General features: G+C 39.1%; 2 long non-coding RNA genes across 20 annotated transcripts in view; one reads left to right on the top strand and one right to left on the bottom strand.

Annotated features, from left to right (window-relative positions):
- LOC140506301 (uncharacterized) overlaps window positions 1–24,240 on the bottom strand; it is a 74,247-nt gene that overhangs the window by 29,828 nt on the left and 20,179 nt on the right. For 13 of the 18 annotated variants that reach the window (XR_011967856.1, XR_011967863.1, XR_011967868.1 and 10 more), the window contains one exon: window positions 4,201–4,275. The exons of the other annotated variants lie outside the window; for them this stretch is intronic. This is a non-coding gene — a long non-coding RNA (uncharacterized lncRNA). The remainder of the gene's footprint in view (window positions 1–4,200; window positions 4,276–24,240) is intronic. 18 annotated transcript variants of the gene reach the window in all.
- Window positions 520–23,712, top strand: LOC140506303 (uncharacterized). 2 transcript variants are annotated; one of them, XR_011967870.1, is made up of 3 exons: window positions 520–697; window positions 1,488–1,555; window positions 23,154–23,712. It is a non-coding gene; the product is annotated as an uncharacterized lncRNA (long non-coding RNA). The 2 variants fall into 2 exon arrangements; XR_011967871.1 differs by having other exon boundaries at window positions 1,488–1,543; window positions 23,154–23,665.

Genomic DNA, 24,240 nt, shown 5'->3' with positions numbered 1-24,240 from the left:
AAATGAGCTGGAGAAGATGGTAAACTAATCCAGTATCTTTGCCAAGAAAACCCCAAAAGGGGTCATGAAGAGTCAGGCACAACTGAAAAACAACTAAACAATAACAACTTCATGCTATAAGCTATTGAATTTATACATGGGCTTCTAGGGTATATAGTTCCAAAATACACTTTAGCTATGCTTGGACCATTTCACTTACTTGTCAAAAATATTCTTCTTTTTTAACAGTTAAATATACACATTATTAAGTGAGTTATAAAGCTAACAATTTCCAGTATATACTTTTAAAGGAAATGAATACTGATGAAGGCATATTTTAATTCACAAAACCTTAACTTTTATTTTTATCAGCTTGTTCTAAGAATAATGCTATTCACAGAATTTGGTCACAAAGTTCTGAGAATCTTAACTTCTTGTCAAAACCCTCCAATGACTTGTATGGTGATCTTTGACTTCAGGCTCTGCTGCTGGCTAAGAATTCCTTATTGGAAATTCTTTCTGCAGCTGTTCTCTTTCACAGCCTGTTTTTCGAGTAATTCGCTACCAAATTCACCTCTGCAGGCTCAGAGACATTCGCTCTCTTTCCTCCAAAAGGAAACAAGCAAAGGAAGAAGAGGGAGAAATGGGCAATGAAGGGTATCTGACTGCTATCCCCACCAGAGAACCTTTCTCTACGATTCTTCCTCCCAATTCAGAAGTAGGTATAATTTTCTTCACTTTTTAAAAAAAGTTTCTCCTTTCCTAAATGCTTCTTTCCCATCAGCTTAATCTCTAAATAATAGATTATTTATCTTAAAATCTATTTCTATAAGCAATGGTTTCATGTAATCCTAAACTCAATAACAGATTTATTAATGGTAGGGGATTGATCTTGATGACTTTACCTGGTGATGAACCTTTGGGAGCTTTTCAGTTGAGGATAACTTGGAGGATATGGATTGGTTGGGGATGAGTTGGTTGTCTCAGGGTCAGAGTCATCCTATTAAACATACACTAAATTGCTCTAGACACTTCTGGAGAAATATGTCATTTTGGTATTATACAGAAAACCCCCGGTGGTCTCTTAATCATAGCATTTGGGTGGGGGGAAAGGAAAGAAGTAATCATTTATATAATGCAGACTATATGCCAGGTACTGTGCTGTGCTTTATTTTTTACACAAATATCTCATTTGATCCTCACAACAACCCTGAAAAGTAAGTGCTATTATTACAGTTGAGAAAATGGAGGTATTCAGAGGTTAAGTGACTTGCTTAGGGTCACACAGCTAGTGTCTGATGCCAAATTTGAACTCAGGTCTTCCTGATTTGTCTACTAGGTGGTAAGGGAGAAGTATGAAGCAGGGTACTAATTTAGTTAAAAAGAAGAGAAAGCTTCTTCCTTAACAGAATTCCCATGGAATAGTAGGAAGATGGGCAACACTTTCTCCCTACTCACTCAGTGAAGTGACGTTATATCTGCCTCTCCCTCCTCCATTTCTGCTTTAGGTTTCCTGTCCTGAGTGGGAGAAGAACATCCTTCTCTGACAGATGTGTTCTTGGAGGTGACTTTGTGTGTGAGTCTATTGGGTGAAGCTGTCTGGTAACAAGAAAATCATTACTGGCAGAAGACAGGGAACAGAAATTATGCAGACAGTACAGAGCTGAGGGGAAATGCGGAATGCCTCTTTAGCAGTTCCACAAACTGCTTCATGTAACTTTCAGCAGAGATTGTAACAGTATCTCTTGTCCTCTGGGTCCAATATCAGTGGTTATTCATATTAGAGATGTACGTAGTACAACCTACCAATTACACTTAGTGAAATACGCCTATCTCATTGCCTTCCTCTCCTGCCCATTCTAAAGTGATATAGCCTGTAAGAGTCTTCCCACATCTCACAGTTTAGGGAGGAAAAAATCTGAAGAATAAGCCAGCTTGAGCCACAAACTCAAGCCACCCCACCATGCCAGATACTACAAATTGCAAATTATTTCTGAGCAATTGCCTGCTGGCCCTTGCCAACCAGCCTGTCCTCTCAGCTACATGGCCAGAGAATAACAGATTAAATAACAATTTAAAGAACTTTTTAAAAAGATAATTTAGGGTAATACGTTGAACTGATTGGTGAAAACCTGGGGAGAAGGAGTAAAGATGCTCAAAGACGCATTAACGGATATCTAATAACCAGTCTCTTAATGTAGTCTTTGTACCTAAATCTATCTTCCATGTTCCTCTCATTTTCTCCTCTACTCCTACCATTGAAATTCCTGTGGAGTCCTTCACTTTGTCTGACCCCTTGTCCCAGCATTCTGCCTATTGGCCCTGGCCGGGCCAGACCAGTTTTCTCTTCTTGCTAACAGACTTTGGCCAACTGCCACAGGCTACTTTTAGGCTTGGCCCGCTACCCCCAGCTGTGTGTTTCTTCAATAGGTTTTCAGATTTGGCCCTTTTAGAGTGGGAACTTTGCCTTTTTGGCAGAAATTTTCTGCACATGATCATCTCTAGAAGATAGGACCCAAGGGGAGCCATCTACTACCTAGCTGCACTCAGGAGAATTTTTCAAGGCTGTTGTCCAGGAGATACTCTCACTTAGAACCCCACTCCTTCCCCTATAACCACCAGCAGTTTCCTCCCAACTTCTGTTTGCTGAAATTACTATTATCCAAATCATGATTACTGCCTCCCTTGGATATCCGGGATTGGTGGGAAAGGAGAAGAAACTGGAACACAGGGAAATGAGTGAAAGGTAGAAAGACGGAGGAAGAGGCCAGAAAGAAAGCTAGAAGACTTAGACCCCACAGACTTCAGAATAAAGACCAAACTCCTTTAAGTAGTATTTGAGGTCCTTCTAGCTCCAACTTTTCTTGCCAGTTTTATTCATTCATACAATAATTCATTCAACAAACATTTATCAAGCACCTCTTAGGTATAAAACTACATGACAGATGCTATTGGGAAGGTAGAAAATTTCGTAAGGACTTAACACCTGTCTTCATGGAGCTTAGAAGGAATAAAAAAAAACCCCCACAGTTTCGTATACATAATGTTGCTATCTTCCAGAACCTTGATCACATGGTTGTAGGGTACTTTCATGGTTGAGTAGTGTCTCACATTTATATAATTTTAAAGTGTTTTTTTTCCTAATAACAATAATAACATATAACCTACAATGTAAGTATAGCAGAGAATATAAAACAAAGTGCCATGTGAGGCCAAAGGTTTGCTGATGGAAAGGAGGGTATGTGAGCTGGGCTTTATAGGAAAGCTAGAAGTTCAACAGGTGAAAAGAGAAAGGGAGAATATTCGAGGTTTAGGGAATGTCATGAGCAAAGATATGGACACAGGGTATGTTCAGGTGGGAGTAGTGTTTGGCTGAAGGATAAATGTGAATTAGGAGAGCAATGTGAGATTTAAGAGAAGGGGACTTGAATGGCTGGTATTAGGGAGCCAGTTATGGCTTTGGAGAAGGGAATGACTTGATTGTATCTCAGTAGAAGGAAGATTAGTCTGGCAGTGACATAAAGGACAGGGAGCAGAAATGAGATCTGTTAGGATACTATCGCCATAGTTTACAAGGGTGAGGAGGGCTTATATTAGGGAGGTATCACTGTGACTAGAGAAGAAATAGGTGTAAGAGGTGATGGAAGTTGACTTAGTGGGATTTCATAACTGATTGGATATGATAGATGAGAGAGACAAAAGAATCATAGACAACACTATTGTTATGAACTTGGGAGTTGGGATAAAAGATGAAGCAGGATGGAAATAGTAAGGTCAGAAAGAGAAGAAGGTTTTGAGAAATGACATAAGCTCCAATTTTGGATAAGATGAGTCTGTTGGGACGGGTAACCAAATGGAGATACTTGGCAGGCATTTGAAGAGTTTCTGGAGCTTGGTAGAGAGCTTAGAACTAGAGACAGAATTTGCCTGTCATCTGCTTAGAGATAGCATTTGAAGCAGTGGCAATGAAAAATGACCAAGGAGGGACTACAGAGAGAGGAGAAGGGGGCCAAGAACAGACCCAAGGGGAATAACTTTGGGAGAAGAAGATGAGGAATCATAGTGCAGGAGAAATTTTGACAGCAAGAAAAAAGTCATTTATAGCAAAATATTCTTATGGGCTTTTATGCAACAATACTTTGTATTACTTTGCAATCAACTCATTGCCCATAGTTGCGTTGTTTTTAATCAAGAAGCACTCTTTTCATATAAATGTCTTACCTTTCAATCTTTGTTGTTATTTGTCCAATCAGCCCTGTCAGTGGTTTAACCAAGTAAACATTTGTAGGGTAGTGCCTAAGGATGGAGGAAAACAGGCCTCAGGTTGGCAGTATATATGATGGTCTGCCTTACCAACCCCTAAATGTCTGCTAAGACATTTCCAATATCAGGACTAGGTGTTTTGGCTGGTAGACAGCAGAAGAGAATACAGCAGAGTTAACATTCCAATGAACTTCTTTTCTTTCGATACCCTATAAATAGCCTATCTTATTGCTTTACCCCCACCCCTCCAAGGTGACAAAGAACCCCCAAAGTCCTTGTGACAAATATCCATAGTTAAGCACAAAAACTTCCCATATTGGCTTTGCCTGAAAACTTGAAGTCCTATTTTGCACCTTGAGTCCATCCCCTCTCTGTTAGATGGGGAGCATCCTTCAGGATGGGTCCTCTGGAATTGAGCTCGGTCATGGCATCAGAGTCCTAGAGTCTTTCACATTTCTTTGTCTTTACAATGTTGTTATTGTACAAACTGACCTACTTCTGCTCATGATTATGCATCAGTTCATACAAGTCTGCCCATGTTTTCTGAAACCTTCCCCTCGTCATTCCTCCCAGTGCAAGGATATTCTATGACATTCATATACCACAGTCATCCCCAAATTGATAGATACCCTTTGGGTTTCTAGTTCTTAGCTATTACAAAAATCTGTTTAACTCTTTTTATACTAATGAGTCTTTTTCTTCTTTCTTTGATATCTTTGGGGTCTATGGAGGTTATTTATGGACAGACATGGAAAAGGATAGTACAGGATTGGAAGGTGTAAATATGTTGCTCTTTATACTGATAAGAACAGAATCATTCCAATGAGATCATGGATCTGTCACAGTAATAATGGTTATTGTATTGAAACAATAATACTATTATCATTACTGTGATAGACTCATAATCTTATTGGTATGGTTCTTTTTTTTTTTACCAGAATAAATATTACTATAATTGTCGTTGTTGTTCAGCCCCTCAGTTGTGTCCAACTCTTCATGACCTCATGAACCATACCATGGGGTTTTCCTGGCAAAGACAATGGAATAATTTTCCATTTCCTTCTCCAATTATTATAATTATCTTATAGTAATTAGTTATCAAACTAATATTTATATAGCACTTAAAAGTTTTCAAAGCACTTCACACCTTTGAGTAAACAGTTGACTATACACTCCTTGAGAGCAGGGACCATGTCTTACCTGTCTTCAGGTTCCCTACAACACCCAGTACTGGTCTAGGTTCACAGTAGGTGCTCCATAGGTGTTTGTAGAATTCAAGGCTGTTCCAATGCAGGTGTGGTCTGGGAGGCACAATACAGTAAGCTTTGCTAAACTTCTAATGAGAAAAGTCAGAAGCCTGTTCAGTATTTGATATTGTGGTTTGTTCTATAGTAAGTCAGATTCTGTGCCTTTAAATTTTTTTCTCTCTGTTCCCTAAAACAATTTCTAAAAGAACTTGCCAGGCATCATGCTGTTAAATTGGGAGCTGAAGTCATCCTCTGAAGAATAGGAAGCTATCAGAGAAGAGGGGCTGTTTGCTCCTCCCTTAGAAGAGAATTTTTTTTTCTTTTTTAGGGCAGATGTAAAACATGAAGTCTGTTATAATTGTGGGGAGCTAGATTTGGGAGTTGGATGCTTTTAGAATTAAAGGGCCATTTGCTGTTTTACCCTACTATTCTTTGTGGCTTTTCCAGAATATGTCATATTTGCATAGCAAGAAGCAACATACTACAGTGGATTGAAAGCTAACATTAGATTGAGGAAGTGTCTGGTTGAACAGCAGCCTTTGATACTGGCTGTGTAACAGTGGGCGAGAGACAGACAGACAGACAGACAGAGAGACAGACAGACAGAGACAGAGAGAGAGACAGAGACAGAGAGACAGAGAGAGACAGAGAGAGAGACAGAGAGAGAGAGAGACAGAGAGAGAGAGAGAGAGAGAGAGAGAGAGAGAGAGAGAGAGAGAGAGAGAGAGAGAGAGAGAGAGAGAGAGAGAGGTTGTCTTGGATATGCTCAGAAAGTTTAGTTATTCATTTCAATGTAGTGGGAGCTCATGAGGGGATCTGGTGCACTGTAGGCATTTAATAGGAGGCTTATTTGTTGATCAATTAAATATGAGTCACCATTGTGACGTGACAGTCAAAAAAGCTAATTGAGTCTTCAGCTGCATTAGGAGTGCATCTGCAACAAATTTTCCCTTTACACATCTAAAGTAATGGGTTGAATTCTGGGCACCATGTTTTAGGAAGGACATTGACAAATGGGAAGTCTGAAAGTAAGTAAGCAGGGACTAGGTCTATGTCACATGAGGATCTATTGAAGGAGCTGAAAATATTTAGCCTGAAAAGAGCACTTATGGGAATCATGATAACTGTTTCCAAACATTGGAAGGGCTTGCACGTGGAATAATAACACCTTGTATTTATAGAGAACACCAGGGTTTGCCAAGTGCTTTATATCTCACTTCATCTTCACAATAACCTTGTGAGGTGTGTACTATTGTTAATGCCATTTTACAGATAAGGAAACAGGTGGTATTGGGAGGGAACAACTTTGTTCAGTCACATAGCTGGTAAATGTCTGAGACCTGTTCTTCTTGACTCCGAGTTCAGCCCTCTATTCACATCACTCCTACACTTCCTTGTCTCAGATGGAACTAGGAGTGATGGATGGAACTTACAGAAACAGATATAGGCTTGATGTAAGGTGAGGGGCGGGGGGAAGGATGGGAAAGAATCAGCTGGGTGGCACAGTAAATAGAATAGCAGACCTGGAGTCGAGAAGACCTGAGTTCAAATATGACCTCAGACTCTTACTGGCTGTGTGACTCTGGACAAGTCGCGTAACCCTGCTTCCTGTTTCCTCATCTGTAAAATGAGCTGGGGAAGGCAATGGCAAACCACTCCAGTGTCTCTGCCAAGAAAAACTCCAAATGGGGTTATGAAGGGTCAGACAGGGCTGAACAACAACAAAAGGGGGAAAAACTTTGTATTGATTAAAACTCTTTCAAAGTCAAATAGGTTATCTTGAGAGTTTGTGGGTCACTAGTGGTTTTCTAGCAAAGAATGCATGGTAACTTGTTGACAGAGTTCCAGAAGGAATTCTTGGTCAGACACAGGTGGGACTAGATGGCTTCTGCATTCCTTGGGATTTTGAGATCCTTCAAGATGGAAAGAGAAGTAACTTCCTAAAGGTCACATGGCTGGTTAGAAGCAGTCAAGAGTAGAACCTCGGTCTCCTGACTCCCAGGCTAGAAGTGTTTCCATTACCCCAGTGGAAATAGGTAGGTGACTTGTTTATGAGACAAAGTAGAAATATCTGGGAGAAGAGGAGGTAGGAGGGGGATAAGAGAAAAGAATAATAAGAATTATTTCATCTTTCTGGTCCTTGGTTTTCTCATCTATAAAATAGACTAGAAGACCTCTAACGTCCCTTCCAGACCTAAATCCTATGAACCTCTGAGTAGCATTGTGATGCTGTGGAAAAATCCCAGACTTAGCTGTCAGGAAACCTGAGTACTTCTGCAAAACTATTTTCACTGCTATTGCAGGGACTCATTTTATCATTTAACTTAACATCTATAATCAGCTCTCAATTACCCACACATGTATTATCCACTTTGCAGATTATCTGTGAAAACCTTTTAATACCAAACTGATTTCAATCAACAGGTGTTGACAGAGCAGCAACATTGCATTACCCCCAAAGGAGACACATTCCATGGACCTGGGGGATATTTTAGGTCCCAAGCAACAAACTAGATTTAAAGACAAAGAGACATTCAGAAGTGGAGGACAAAGCAGGCAGCAACATGGATCTGAGCAATTGTTGTATTTGGAAATACAGCTAATACTCTTTTCCTTTACTCAGCCTTCTTCCAAATGATTTTCCCTACTGAGAGCTGATGTAGACTCAGGACTTATATATATGTGAGATGTATTCAGGGAATTTAGCATGGTCAAGTGGGAAGAACAATGGATTTTTGAAATCAGTAGAACAGGATTCAAATCCCAGCTTTGGATGATCACAGACAAATCATTTCCCTTCTCTAGGCCTCAGTTTCCCCATTTATATGATGTCTAAGGTCCCTGCTAGCTTTAAATCCTATAATCCCAATATTAAATGAAATAAAATATGATTACAGAGGTAAATCTTTTAGAAGAAAAATATGTACAAAGCATTCCAAAATAAAATTATCCTTTTTTTCAAAAAAAAAAAAAGAGCCATGCCATGGCTTGCCTCTGTGTGTAATTTAATTTTGCAAATTAACTAAGGGGTTTAAATGTCCAGGAGGGCTGAGTACAGCAACATCCAAACAGGAGACACTTAGGGAATGGTTGACAGTAATGACAGTAAAAGAGGAGGGTGAGGAATTGTTTTGAATTAATATTCTAAAGATTATTTAACTGCTAAAGGACAACAGACCACTGTATGTAATGGAAAGAACTCTGGCCTAGGAGATAGGAAGTCTGGGTCCTAGACTCAGCTCTGTTCTTAATTTATGCGACTGAGCAAGGCCCTTAAACTCACTGGGTCCCAGTTGACTTATCTGGAAAGTTAGGGAGATGAGTTGACCTCTAAGGTCCCAGTTCTAAATCAAGGAGTTTATGATTTCTAAAGTCCCTATTAGATCCTATGAGAAACAGCCCTTTTGTTTTCTTGTTAATTTTTATTTCCACAAACTGTTCTCACGTTTGTTTCATCCTCCTCTGTCCTTTCTTCCCTCTTCTGCTAAATATTCGTGTTTCATTTCAGCATTAATGCTTTGTCCCCAAAGCCAATGAATCTCAGCCTACTTTCCCATTGTGCCCACACCACTCAGCAGATGTAGCAATTCCTTTAATGATACTGAAGCTGACCCTTGAACTCCATCCAATTTGCTTCTATCTCTCTGCTTAACGAGGTGCCCTGAGTTGTCTGCTGTGTTTCCAGGTGCAACAATTGTTAGGATTCTACTCGTGTTGCTGCCTATCTTCTTTGGTTCCTTCTCTATGTTGTTCTGTATCCAAAATTTCTGGTTTTATTGCTTAAGGCTGGCAACATCTCTCACTTGAGCATCCCCTGGAAGGACCAGAGGACCATTAATTTGGAGCTGGAAGGAGGAACCTTAGAGTTCATTTAATCCAGTCCTCTTTTGTTTTTTGTTTTTTAAACAGTGAGAAAAACTGAGGCTGGATATTTAAAACGCTGTTAATTTTCACAATTAAATTGCACAAGAGAGAAGCCATGGCATGAATTTACTTCTGCCTAGGTCCACTGATCTTTTAATTGGGAGTCTATTAATGTAAAGACCAGGGCTTAGTTAATTGACTAAATGAACCATTCAAATTTCCTTCTCCTCTTCAGGTGATTGAAGAGTATAAGTAGGGCAATGAGTTTGATGCTGGCAGGAAGCCAAGACAAAAGCTGATTGCCCTACTCTCCTCCTCCCACTACCCACCCCCAAATTAGCCAGGGGCATGATGGAAGTTAGTCATTTTTGTCCCAACATCAAACTTACTACCCTCCAAAATATCTCCATCTCCAGCCTTCCAGGATGTCTGAGATTCCAATATTTAACACATTTTGGCTTACAATATTGTGTCTCTAATAGGGATAAAGGTAGAAACTGGGGCTGTGATTTTATTGGTATAGGAAACTCCCTCTAAGGATGCAATTTGGCTCTTTTTTCTCCAGCTTATAGTTTAAGAGAGTTGCCTGGAAACTTTGATCAGAGACTTTTTTGTTTTTGGCAGTCAGAGTTAAGTGACTTTCCCAGGGTCACACAGCTAGTAAATATCTGAGACTGGACTAGAATTCAGGTCCACCTATCTTTAGGGCTGGTACTCTATCTACTGCACCACTTAGCTGCCTCGACCTGGAGACTTTGAAAGATTAAGTGACTGCCCAGGATCACATAGTCAGAACTTGAACCCATATCCATAATTAAAACATTCAAACTTGAAGGGCTAACACCTTGAGTCATCTTAATATGTTCATTATTACATTAATTGATTAGTCAATAAGTGCTAAGCTCTGGGGATACAAATAAGAAAAAGAGAGACAAGTCCTTGTCCTCAAGGACTTTACAATTTAATGGGGGGAGAAAACACACAAAAGGAATCCAAAAAGGGTGTGGGTAGCAGGGAACATAACCTACTCTGGAGCCTGGTGAATTGAGAAAGGTCCTTAAGTAATGTAGCCAGAAGAGAAGTGAGACATCAGAGATGAGATCTCTCTTTAAATGGATGTTTGGAATTCATGGCCCTACCCTCCACTCAGAGTGTCAGAGGGTAGAGTACCAAGCTGAAAAATACTTAGCATTTATATTGCATTTTAAGGTTGGCAAAGCACCATGCGTAGGTTGTCTGATCCTCCCAACACAGTACATAGCCCAGGTAGGATTTGAACTCAGATCTCCCTGGTTCCAGGCCCATCTGGAGTCATCTTGCTGCTTCACAACAATTTCATTTCAATGCCCCCTACTAATATTTTTTTTCTCCTGGCTAATGCCCGCCTTCTCCCCACTTCTCATTCAGAGCATCCTTTTCCCATACCACCCCAAACAGAAGACTTATGGATATGAGATCCATAAGCACAACATTGCTATCTGTCCTATGACCTGGAATACGTAGCAAGTGATTTAGCTTCCATCAGAGAACACCGTCTCAAGGCTTTAGGGTGCCATTTTGTACTGGCGAGTTAAATGTGGGCATTGTCAAAAGTTTCCTAATGTAAGACATTAGTGAAACAATTCCTAAAGCATAAGTGAAACAAACCAGTGTTTCCACCTGAGCTAACAGCTGGAATTTCAAGTTTCAGCCTGAAAGAAATGCTTTTATAGCCAGGTTGGGACTGTAATTAATGAGCTTCAGACAGAATCGTTGGCCTTGACTAAGTTCATGCCTGGAGTTAGTTAAGAGGTGTGGAAGGGGGCATAGCATGGCTCGTGCCAATGAAAAGAACTCAGAGCCAGAACCCAAAAGGCCTATCTTTCAGTCCTCATTCTGCCAATGACTCACTGTGTAACTTCGGGCAAGTTAGAAGTTCTCTTTACAGCAGTTTCTTCTTTTGTCAAATAAGAATAATAGTATCTGACCTGCCTGCTTTATAGAGTAGTGAAGATCCAATTATATAATATCTATGAAAAGTGCTTTGGAAAGTAAAAAGCACTGTATACATGAATTGTGCTATTTCCCATTTGAGAAATGCTTATCAGAGCCCAGCTGGGTACCAAAACTGGTTGGCGAATATTCCTTTAAGGATCTGAGGGGGGTAGGACTTAAAGGGCCAGAAAGGGACATCAGAGGACTCCCACATCTCCTATATTGAGAATCTGTTGCTTTTAATTCCTTCTGAACTCCTGTTGTTACATCTGCTGGCTCTGGTATAGATTAGGGTTAAAGTCAGACCTGTGAGTCAGGATTTCTCCTTGGACTCCTTTCCTGGATTTATCAACTCAGCACCCTCCTTCTTTTTCTTGCTGTCTTACTAAATACCAACACTTCTGCATTACCACCAGTTCTCAATTATCATGGGTAGTGGATTTCACTCTTCATCTTCTTCCCTTCTTTTCCTCCCCTCCAGCCCTCTCCCTACCCCAACATGTAGATCTTTCCAACTCTCTGCTTGGGGTGGTCCCCTGCTGACACTAATAAACACCTGCAATCCCATCTGTCTTCAGGCCCTTTAAGTCCTGGCCTTGCTCAAGTTAGAATATTACTGGTAATTTCAGCAGAAAATTTGGGACAACCTAGTTCCTTGACTCAGATGACCTGAAAACCAAGTTTTCCCAGTCTCAAAATGCAAGAAGCTTTACTAATCAGAAAGGTAACAGCAATAGAGGGAAATCAGTATAATGGTGAGACAAGTCTTGGAGTCAGACCTTCTGGGTCTTGGCTCCAAAAAAACTAACTGAATGGCCTTAACCTCAGTTTCCTGATCAGTAAAATGAGGGTAATAACACTTGTACTGCATCCTTTTTAGGAGGAATGTGGTACAGTGAAAAAGAATAGTGAATATGGATTCTGAGGGATTTCCAGTGCCAAGTGGTGGAGTGAGGAAGGAACTCTGTGGAGCCCTCCCAAATTCCCCTCCAAACAACCCTGAAAAATGCTTCAGAACTCATTTAGCAACTCACTGGCATAGCAGGGAAAGTCTGTTTTTCTGACTGGGAGACGAGCCTGGTAAACAAGCAGCAGTGGTAAGTCATACCCCAGGAGGCCTGCAGTGAGGCTCTGAACCCTGGGGCAATCCACCAGCATGCTAGCCAGCAGCCCCAAGGCAAGCCAGCAGTCCCAAACCAGCAGCACAGTGAGGCCCAACCCCCATTGCTGACCAGTAGTAAGACCTCAACCCCAGGGCTGGCCAGCAAAAAGGCCCTGCCTTCATAGCACACCATCAGGGTGAATCACTTGCCCAGCAAAACTGAGTATAATCCTTTAGAGGAAAAAAGTGGATATTAGATGACATAAAGAACTTTCAAGCATTTCTAACTGAAAGACCAAAGCCGAATAAAAAAATGTGATATTCAAATACAAGACTCAAGAGAAACATAAAAAGGTAAAAAAGAAATAAGCAAGGGAAAATATAAGATATTTAATCAGGTTAAACTGTTTATATTCTTACATGGCAAAATTATATTTGTAACTCTTAAGAACTTTATCATCATAATGGCAATTAGAAGGAATATGCATAGACAGAGGTATGGGTGTGAGATGACTATGATGGGATAATTATCTAAAAAGACAAAATTAACGAGTGAGAGAGAAGATTGCATTAGGAGAAGAGGGAAAAAGGGAGATAAAATGGGATAAATCATCTCACATAAAAGAGTCTTTAAAGAACTATTACAATGAAGGGGAAGGGGAAGGGTGGAGGGTGAGGTGGCAGGCAATGTTAAAGCCTTAATCTCATCAGAATTGGCTCAAAGAGAGAATAACACATACACTCAGTTGGATATAGAAATCTATCTTACATGTAGGGAAGTAAAAGGAGATAGGGCTAAGAGAAGGTTGGGGGCTACTGAAAGACGGAAGGGCAGGTTGGAGGAAGCAGGGATCAGATGTAAAATACTTATGAGGAGGGACAAGGTAAGTGGACGAGAGACAGGAAAGAAGAAAGGTAAGAAAAAGCGAAGGATAAACAGGGGAAAAATAAGGTGAAGAGAAATACACAGTTATCATAATTATAAATGTGAGTAGGATGAACTCACCCATAAAATGAAAGCAGATAGCAGAAGGGATGAAAAAACCCAGAATCCTATAATATGTTGTTTATAAGAAACACTTTTGAATCACAGAGTTATACACAGAATAAAGGTAAGGGACCAAACCAACAACAAATCCACCAGAAATCATGATTATTTCAGCAGATGCAGAAAAAGTCTTTGACAAAATATAACACCTATTCCTATTGAAAACACTAAAGAAAATAGGAATAAGTGGAACTTACCTTAAAATGATAAATAATATTTATCTAAAACCATCAGCAAGCATTATCTGTAATGGGGATAAACTAGAATGCTTTCTCATAAGAACAGGGTGAAGCAAGGATGCCCATTATTACCACTATTATTCACTATTATACTAGGAATGCAAGTTATAGCAATAAGAGAAGAAAAAGAAATAGAAGGAATTAGAATAGTCAGTGAAGAAACAAAATTATCACTGGTTGCAGGTGATATGATGGTTATACTTAAAGAATCCAGAGAATCAACCAAAAACTACTTGAAATAATTAAGAACTTAAACAAATTTGCAGGATACAAAATAAACCCACGTAAATCATTAGCATCTCTATATATTACCAACAAAGTCCAGCAGCAAGAAATAGAAATACCATTTAAAATAACTGCAGACTCTATAAAATATTGAGATTCTGCCTGTCAAGACAAACCCAGGAACTATGGACACAATTACAAAAGACTTTTCACACAAATAAAATTCGATCTAAATAATTAGAAAAATATTAATTGCTCATGGGTAGGTCAAACCAATATTAAAAAATGACAATTCTACTTAAAGTGATCTACTTTTCAGTGCCATACTAGTCAAACCACCAAAAATAATTTTACAGAGCTAGAAAAAATAACTAATGACTAATATAAATAAATAATACAAACACAATATATATAATATGATAATAAATAGAATATATAATACAAATATATAAATAATAAAAATATAAATATATAAATAATTTAAAAAATCGTCTGGAAGAACAAAAAGTCAAGGGAATTAATGAAAAAAAATATGAAGCCAGATGGCGTAGCCATACTAGATATCAGACTGTATTATGAAGTAGTAATTATCAAGATAATCTCGAAGGATTCACAATGAAAAATTCTATTCACCTCCAGAGAAAGGACCGATGTCTGAATACAGACTGGAGCATGCCATTTTTCTTTCCTTCTTTCTTTTTCTAGTCTTTTTGTACAAAATGACTACAGAAATTGCCTCATCCTGGGTCATCTCCAGTCATCCTGATGAATATCTGGTCTGGATTCAAATGGCTCTGGAGGAGAAGTGAGGCTGGTGACCTGCACAGCCCTCCCTCACTCAAAACAAAGTCCAGTGCAAGTCATGTCATCATTTCTCTAATGGCATGGTCTTCTTAGTCAATGAAGGATGAACACACACAAAATGACTAATATAGAAATGTTTTTACATTGCACATGTACAACCTATATCAAATTGCTTATTGTCTCAGGGATAGGGTAGTGGAGGGATGGAGGGTTAGAATTCGAAACTCAAAACTTAAAAATACCTCACAACAAATGTTAAGAATTGTTTTTTACATGTAAATAGGGCAGGAGAAAATAAAATCTTATTTAAAAAAACAATAAATATATGGATTCAGAGGACTTGTGTCCAAATCTTAGCTCTGTACTTATTTATTGTTTGACCTTGAGTGACAATTAATTTCTGATTTCCAATTTATTTGTCCCCCAAATTATAAAGGTTGGACCAGATGGCCTGTAAAGTCCCTTCCAGCTTCCAAATCTGTGCTCCAATGGATAGAGTGCTGGATCTGGAGTCAGGAAGACTCATCTTCGTGAGTTCAAATCCAGCTACAAACACTTACTTAACCCTAGGAAAGTCACTTAACTCTGTCTCAGTTCCTCATCTATAAAATGAGCTGGAGAAAGAAATGACAAACCACTTCAGTATCTTTGCCAAGAAAATCCTAAAAGGGGACACAAAGAGTCAAGATATGACTTAAATAACTCAACAAGAGGAACAAAATGATCTAAAAGTTTTTGTCTCCATGATCAGGAAGGCAAGGCAATAGATTTTTCCAACAAGAAGCTAACAGCTATTTCCAATAAACATGAAAAGACCATCAGTTTCTCCACCCTGTCTTAGGTTGTCTGTAGCTAGCCTACAAAAGGAGATCTAGCCTAAGTTTATGCCCCACTGCTTATAAACTAGCCCTTCTTACTATGGAACTGAATAGGGTAGAAAGTAAGAAAGCCAGGTTGACTTCTGTGTAGCACATGTGCAACTCTGAGTCTTGTTACCTGCGTGACTTTTCCTGTGTGCTTTTATTTTCTTGTTGTATATGTTCCTGGGATAGAGTCTAGTACAGTAGACTCCTTAAGGCTAGAATATAACCATGGGCTGAGGAATATCATAGGATGGGGGATAACTAGGACCTTCAAAACACCTTCTGATCTCTTCCCTCGTATCTCCTGCCTGACCATAATACCTTGGTAGTCAAAAGTAGTGGGACCCTTGTGGTTGTGAGCTTTGAAAATTTGTAAGTGCTCTGTAAATATGAATTATTATTATCATTTAAAATACTATCATGCTTCCACTGTGATTTTCCAAAAAGTGAAAAAAATGTGTTAAATGTCCTTAGAAAATAGTTGTGTTTGCCATGCTGCCTGCAGGAAAGGCATCTGCTGCCACATGTCCAAACCATCTGGTCATGGAATAGCACAGATCAGCTGTGTTGCTCAAAGATCAGACTCTGTGGCCTAACCACACCTCTTCTAGCAGAGAACACGACAGCAAAAAACATATTTAACATCCTTATGAGAGCTTGAATGGTCCCAGATAGGATTTTGGTATTGCAGCTCACCCTGGAGGTAGCCCTTAGTGAAGTTCCTCACCAAAATCCTCCTTTGATAATTTTCCTTCAGTGCCAAAACTGAGTAGAATACGTAGTCCCATTCTTAGTCTCCATGGGTTTCCTTGTTTCAGTGAGGAGGGACGGGAGGAAGGTGGGTCACATGACCTAGAACCATAAGACTAAAGATATTCCAGGAGGGGATATGGTCAGATCTAGGGGGCATAGTGGATACAGTGCTGGGCCTGGAGTCAGGAAGACCTGAGTTCAAATTCCATCTCAGATACTAACTAGTTGTGTGACCCTGGGCAAGTCACTTACTCCCATTTGCCTCAGTTCTTCATCTGTAAAGTGAGCTGGAGAAGGAAATGGCAAATCACTTCAGTATCTTTGCCAAGGAAAACCCCAAATAGGGTTATGGAGAGTAAGACACAACAGAAAAACAAAATGAGGTCTTGCAGAGTCAGATGCTACTAAAAATGACTGAATAACAACTGACTGTCTGAGGACAGAGTACTTACTACTAAGATCATCAGAAAGGACTTAGCATAGGAAGTTGACACAAGAGGGAGGCAGAGGTAAGGAGAAAATACATTCTAGGTTTAGGGCATTGCCTGGGTGTTGGGGAAGGGACAAAGGGAATATATTACATATTACTAAGGGCCAGGCACTCTAAATCAACTTCCCCACCTCTAGCCCCCTCCCAATCTGGCTCATTAGGCTGATCTCTCCAGAGTACTTGTTAATTTTCTTGAAGAGTCCTTGTAACCTCTGGAGGATTAAGTTAATCAAAATAATTTCATCCACAAACATGAACATCTAGCTGGGGAACAGCACAGTTTGTAGGAAATATGTTTTCTATTTGGATTTTGCCCAGGACATCTTCCATGTTACCAATGAACATCTTCAGTGAGTCTGCGTGGGTCCCCCTCACCCTCCACTTCATATAGATTGTCCAAAACCAGTATTGTTATGACTAAATGGAGACATTTGATCACCTTGACCATATTTAGAGACAATTACAGTTTGTCTCAAATGGTTACCTTAGACAGCTAGTTTCATAAAATTCATTAAGAGTGAAGTAGGAGGGAAAGGGAAGAAGGGAAAAAGAAGAATTAGAGGGAGGGTGGATTAAAGAGGGAATTAGATCTAAGCAAAACAAAGGAGTTCTTTTTCTTGTTGCTGTAGCAAAGAATTGGAAACTGAAGGGATGCCCATCAGTTGAGGGATGGCTAAACAAGTTATGATATATAAATGTGATGGACTAAGATTGTGCTGTACAAAATGAAGAAGGGGCTGGCTTCAGATAAACAGTAACAGCAACATTTATATAGTACTTACTATGTGCCAGACACTGTGCTAACTATTTTACCATGATTTTTACAATGAAAAAAACATATATTATTAAATATTTATAATTATTATACATTTTATAATTTTACAATTATACTTTACAATTATTAGTTATAAAAACCTCAAGAGGTAGGTGCTATTATTACCCCTATTTACAGATGAGGAAACTGAGGCAAAAAGAAGTTAAGTGACTTGCCCAGGGTCACACAGCCAGTAAATATCTGAGGCTAAATTTAAACTCAGATCCTCCTGACTTCAGGCTCAGCACTTTATCTATTGTGTCATCTTGCTACAAACCTGGGGTAAGAAATCTAGAAGACTTGTATAAACTGATACAGAGTGAAATGAGCAGAACTAGGAAAACAGCATATACATTGATAACAATTTTGCAAAGATAAATAACTTTGAAAGACTTAGAAACTCTGACCTAATGATGAAACATGCTACGCACCTTACAGAGATGTAAAAGACTCATGATATGGTCATTGTTGAATATTGTTTTTCGTGATTATACAAGTTTGTAACAGAAGTTCTGTTTTTCTTTATTTTTCAATTCAAGGAGTAGTGAAAAGAAGGCAGATTTTTTTCTGATTGAAAAAAATTAATTACATTTTTTCAAAAAAAGAAAAGCTATTTTCACTAGAGAAACAGTGGACTAGAAACTAGTTGAATGACTGAAAAAATAGTGACTATAAAAATATTTAGATTGTCAGCGTGGTATAAAGAGAGAATAGGTTTTAGGAACAGAATTTAGCCTAATATTCTAGCCTATCAAGACCTTCCTAAACTATATCATCTAGTATGAGCAGAATTAGTCATCTGCCTGATTTTTTGTCATCTAAAAATGTAGCATGCTTGCCATTTATGTCTTTAATTAAATCACTGATAAAAATGTTATGCAGCACAAAGCTGAATCTACATCGCTGGGACACACCACTGGAGACATTCTTATTTGACATCAAACCAAAAATATTGATTGTCTAGTCATTCAGCCAGTTTCTAAAGCATTTAATTGTGGCATTGTCCAGTCCACCTCACTCTAACTTTTCCACAAGGACAGAATGAAAGACTTTTACAAATTATTTGCTAAAAGTAGATAGGTAAACTAGACAAACTATACTCATTGACTGAGCATGGTGGTACATATCTGTAACCTACGGGTGGCTGTAACACAGCCACCCTCCAAACACTCACCACCACCACCACCACCACTCTAATGATCTTATTAATTTAGTAACCTGTCAAAAAAGGAAATGAATTTAATTTGGCATACCCTATTCTTGTTTGATTTGAGTCCGGAGCGCTGGCTGAGACCTGCCAATGTACTCAAACAATGTTTTCCTATATTGTCATGATCAGTCTGTCTCATGAGATACAAGTATCTGCTTCTGTACTTAGCCTGTTTCTAACAGTTCAGTCTGAAACCCTGAATTCTGACTTTGTATTTGCCCTCTGGTTTCAAGGGATTTATGCACACACTTTTTTGTCTACATTAACTGAACCTTTAGTTTTGACCTTTTCCATATATATCACTCTCACTAATGCCACAATGACCTGGCATGAGATTGTATAGTCTCACCTTTTTATTTGTACAAATGAAGAATCTAAGAGCCCAGACAGGTTAAAGAACTTGACTAAGGTTATTCAGTACAAGTAGTAAGGAGCAGAGACAGATCTGAAGCCAGGTCCTTTGACTCCGTTGTTTTCCTTTGCTATTCCAAGTGAAATTGAACAATAGGGCAAAATAAGGCAATTCTCTGAGCAAGATAACATTTATTAATAGGGGCATGCTGCCTGTCAATAAAGGGGACAATGGATTGCCTCAATTTACACCAAAGACCCAAGGCAAATGGATAGTTCCCCTTTATAGGTTTTGGGGAGTACAGAATAAAGACCAGAACGTGGAATTTGGGACATCGTGGGATTGAGAGCACCATGACTGGTTACAGAGTTGAGGGGCAGGGAACATTATGATTGGTTGGAAGTATGGTAATGAGGACTAGCAAAAACCTCCTTCCTTCCTGGGAGTCCAGGTGCAAGATAGTGGTCCAGACTTTTGGACAGCAAACCAATCATCTTTGGAGGATAGCTTGGTGGTGTAAAGATATTAAACCCAACTCTCTTGTGCTCATAAGAGTTCCCCAAGGGCAGCTAAATTCACTGAGGCAAGAATTTCTAAACTTAACCCGTTATAGACCAGCAAAGTCTTTGAACCTAGTTCAGAGACAAAAAGCCATGACTCAGGCAGTTACAGGACAAAAATCAATTACTTGTAAATAAGATCAATAAGAAAATGATGTACAATTAATATTGATTATTTTAACACTATATTATTTACCTGCCTATGATCAACCATGACACAGCAATGATAATGTGCTGTAATAGGGCTAGTAAGAAGGACAATATTATTCCAGTGTTAGTCTTTCTTTAAAAGTACCAATTTACATGATACTATTAACTTTGCAAAGCTCTTTCACATAAAACTGAACGCACAAAAGCACAAATTTTACAGCTTTTTGGGGTGGTGTGAAGAGGACTCAAAATCTTTTTTGACTTCATTTCACTTGGGATTTCTACATTAGAAAGTTTCTTTATACATTTCACTAAACAAGGAAATAAGAGGGAAAAGGGGAGAAGCTATAAGGGGAAATGAGATAGAGTAGTATTAAGGGAGGGATTACCAGTGCTGGGGAAGCTGTGGCCTGGAGGCCACATGTGGCCTTCTAGGTCCTTGGGTGTGGCCTTTTGCCTGAGTCCAAGTTTTACAGATTTGTTCTGTGGGGATTTGTTCTATAAGCAAAACAAATTCTAAATAAGTACGTACAAAAAGGAGTTATCCATAGCCCTTTTTTCAGTAGCAAGAATTGGAAACTGAGAGGGTGCCTAACAATTGGGGAATGAGTGAACAAGTTATGGTATATAAATATGATGGACTACAACTGTGTGGTACATGATGATTGGGATGGTTTCAGAGAAGCCTGGAAAGACTTTATGAATGGATGCAAAGTGAATTGAGCAGAACCAGGGGCACCCCCTTAATTCATGGAATTATAGAACGCTAGAGCTGCAGTATATCTGAACAGGGACAGCTAGGTATTGTAGTCAGGAAGACTCATCTTTCTGAGTTCAAATCTGATCTGAGACATTTACCAACTATGTGACCCTGGGCAAGTCCCTTAACCCTATTTGTTTCAGTTCCTCATCCATAAAATGAGCTGGAGAAAGAAATGGCAAACCACTCCAGTATTCTTGCCAAGAAAACCCCAAACGGGGTAAGAGAGAGTTGGACAGCACCGAATAACAACAACCACAAAAATCCAAGCAATCAGCTAATCCAACTTTCTTCTTTTGCAGATAAGGAAATTGAGGCCTGGCGATAAGCAGTGACTTATTGACTGATTGGTTGAGACAAAAAATTCAGATCTCCTGACTCTTGGTCCAACTTCTTCTATTCATTTCCCCACATTGTCAGTTGGTCTTTTTAAAAAAGAAGAACATAAAGATGAAAGAAACATATTCCTTTGGCCAAATGTTCTTGGCAGGACTGCACCAAACTATTATTATTTTTCTCTTTCTTTCTTTTTTTTAAAGAAAAAGTTTCTTTAGCAGCTTTCAACTGACATAAGTCTCCAAATATTTAAACATTAAAAATTTATATGTCTGTTTCAGAGGAACATAATTCTCACCTATTATTAATGAGAAACTAGATAACACAAGTTTCATGTCCAAGTTACATGAACTTTCTAAAACATGAAATTAACTGTCTAGAGTCAGTTGTTGAGAGTGAGCCAATCTGCTCCATTCCCACCAACAAGGAGAGATCCTTTCCTTAGAAATAATAACAGCAAAATCAAATTTCTCCCATCCCCCCTCCCCATTTTCAGAACATGTTAAATGAAAGAGAGAGGCACTTCCCCAAGAGATCCCTGCTAGCTAGCCACAGCACTCAATCTGTGTTTTTCAGTATTCATGAAAAGATAGGTAGGTCCACTGGTCCATGGAGTCCATTCTATGGTTGGCAGATTCAGAAACTGTTGTCAGCAACTTGAAATTCTGTCCAACTTCTCTGCCTTCCTCATTTCTACTCTTAACCACACCTCCACTGAGGCAGTTCACCTGCCTGGAGGAAGGGAGGGCCATTATATCATCTCTGAAACATAGAGAAACATATAGGACTCAGTGAGGCATATATAGAAAGAATGCTAGATAGGATTCGGAGTCCTGGGATCTAGCTCTGACATTTACGAGCTGTTGTGACCCTGGGCAAATCTCTTAGCCTTTGTTTGCCACAGTTCCGTCATCTGTGAAATAAGGATAGTAATAGTATCTACTTTCCTGGGTTGTTGTGAGGATAAAATGAAACAATAGTTTTAAAGCACTTGGCACAGGGCCTGGCACATAGTAAGGGCTATATACATGTTACTTGTTACTGTCGTTACTAACTTCCCAGGGTTGTGAGGATCAAATGAGATAATACGCATGAAGTGCTTAGCCCATTGTAAGCACTATATAGATGCCTCTTTCTTTAATTGGGTATTGAGGACTTACATATCACAGAGAATTGGGTAGCTAATTAAAAAACATTTATTGAGTATTTACAATGTGAAAAGTCCTGTTTTAGGTGGTGTTAAGAAAATAGAAGCGACAACTAGGTGGAGCAGTGGACAGAGTGCCAGGCCTAGAATCAGGAGGACCTGAGTTCAAATCTGACACTTATTGGCTGTGTGATCGTGGACAAGTCACTTAACCCTATTTTCCTCAGTCTCCTCATATGTAAAATGAGCTGGAGAAGGAAACGGAAAACTATTCCAGAATCATGACGATTGGGTACAATTGAACGACAATGAAGGAGGACAGAAAATTTGTGTTCGTCCTTTGTTGCAGAAGAAGACCATGCCATCAGAGGAATGATGACATGACTTGCACTTGACTTTGTTTTGAGTGAGGGAGAGCTGTGCAGGTCACCAGTCTCACTTCTCCTCCAGAGCCATCTGAATCCAGTGACCAGATATTCATCAGGATGACTGGAGATGACCCAGGATGCACTGGGAGACCTTGGATAGAAAATAATTAAAGGATAAAAGCCTTGTCCTCCAGGGGTTTAGAGTCTGATTAAAGATAGATAATATGCTTACAGACATAACAATTGCTAGAAAATAAATGATGGAGAAGCACATCATTCTCATCTTCATAACTTCATAGCTCAGTGAGTTGATCCAACCCTTCTGGAGTGCAATTTGGAACTTTGCCCAAAGGGCTACAAAGATGTGCAAACCCTTTGAGCCAGCAATGGCACTTCTAGGACTGTATCCCAAAGAAATCATAAAAATGGGAAAGGTTCCATGTATATAAAAATATTTATAGTAGCTCTCTTTGTGGTGTCCATCAATTGGGGAATGACTGAACAAGTTGTGGTATATGAATGAATGCCATAAGAAATAATGAACAACCTCTTTTAAAAAAAAATTCTTTTAACAAGTATTCATTTTCTTTTTCTCCAACCTCTAGTTCCTGCTGAAGAAAAAGAAAGAAAAACAAAGCTCTTGTAACAAATATACATAGTCAAGTAAAACCAATTCCCACATTGAAAAAAAAAGAAATGATTAACAGGAAGACTTCAGAGAGGCCTAGAAAGACTTACATGAACTGATACTGAGTGAAAGGAGCAGAACCAGGAGAACTTTATACATTGTAACAACCACAGCGTTCCAGGAATTTTTCTGGTATTCTTAGCCCTTCATAGCAATGCAAGGACCTAAAAAATTCCCAGTGGACTCTTGAGGCAAAACACCTTCCACATCTAGAGAAAGAACTATGGAATTGGATTGCAGAATGAAGCAAACTATTTTCTCTTGTGTTATGCTTTTTTTTCCCATGGTTTCTCCCATTCATTTTAATTGTTCTATGCAACATGACTAAGGTGAAAATATATTTAATAAAGAATGTATGTGTAGAACCCATATAAGATTGCATGCCATCTCGGGGAGGAAGGGGGGAGGAGGAGAAAAATGCAAGATTTATGGAAGTAATTGTAGAAAACTGAAAACAAATAAATTAATTAAAAAAATAACTTCACAGTTCAACATATTTTTTCTGGTTCCAAAGGGCTGGGATGCTGCTCCTTACACTCTCCACCAGGGGGTCCTTTACAACTTTGAACTCAGGCAGAAATGGTGAACTGGGTTCAGACCTGATGGGAGGGAAAGGGAGGAGAGAGCCTGGCCTCTAAAGAAGTCTTAGCTTTCTTTCAGAGTCTGTGTTGGGTTACTTCCCTCCCCCCCTGCCACCGGCCCCACCTCCTCCTCCCCAGGACTATCTCCCTAAGGAGGAATTAATTAAACCTTAGATTTAACTAATGTCTAGGATCTTCCCAAATGAGGAAGTAGAAAGGTACTCAATGTACATTATGAATCCTGTATGAGAGAAATTTATTTTCCTGACACAAAACAAGTGATTAATACTCTCAAGCACCATAAGTAAACATCAACAAACTTAAAATAGGCTATGTAAGTTATAACTGCTGAACTACTTTTCCACATAGTTGAGGCTTAAAATCCACATTTTGTAGAACTGCTGAGTGCATTTTTATATTTCA

Source organism: Notamacropus eugenii, chromosome 5, assembly GCF_028372415.1.
Source record: "Notamacropus eugenii isolate mMacEug1 chromosome 5, mMacEug1.pri_v2, whole genome shotgun sequence".
NCBI lineage: Eukaryota > Metazoa > Chordata > Mammalia > Diprotodontia > Macropodidae > Notamacropus > Notamacropus eugenii.
Note: the sequence above shows the minus strand (reverse complement) of the source record. Positions and strands in the feature narration are given on the sequence as shown.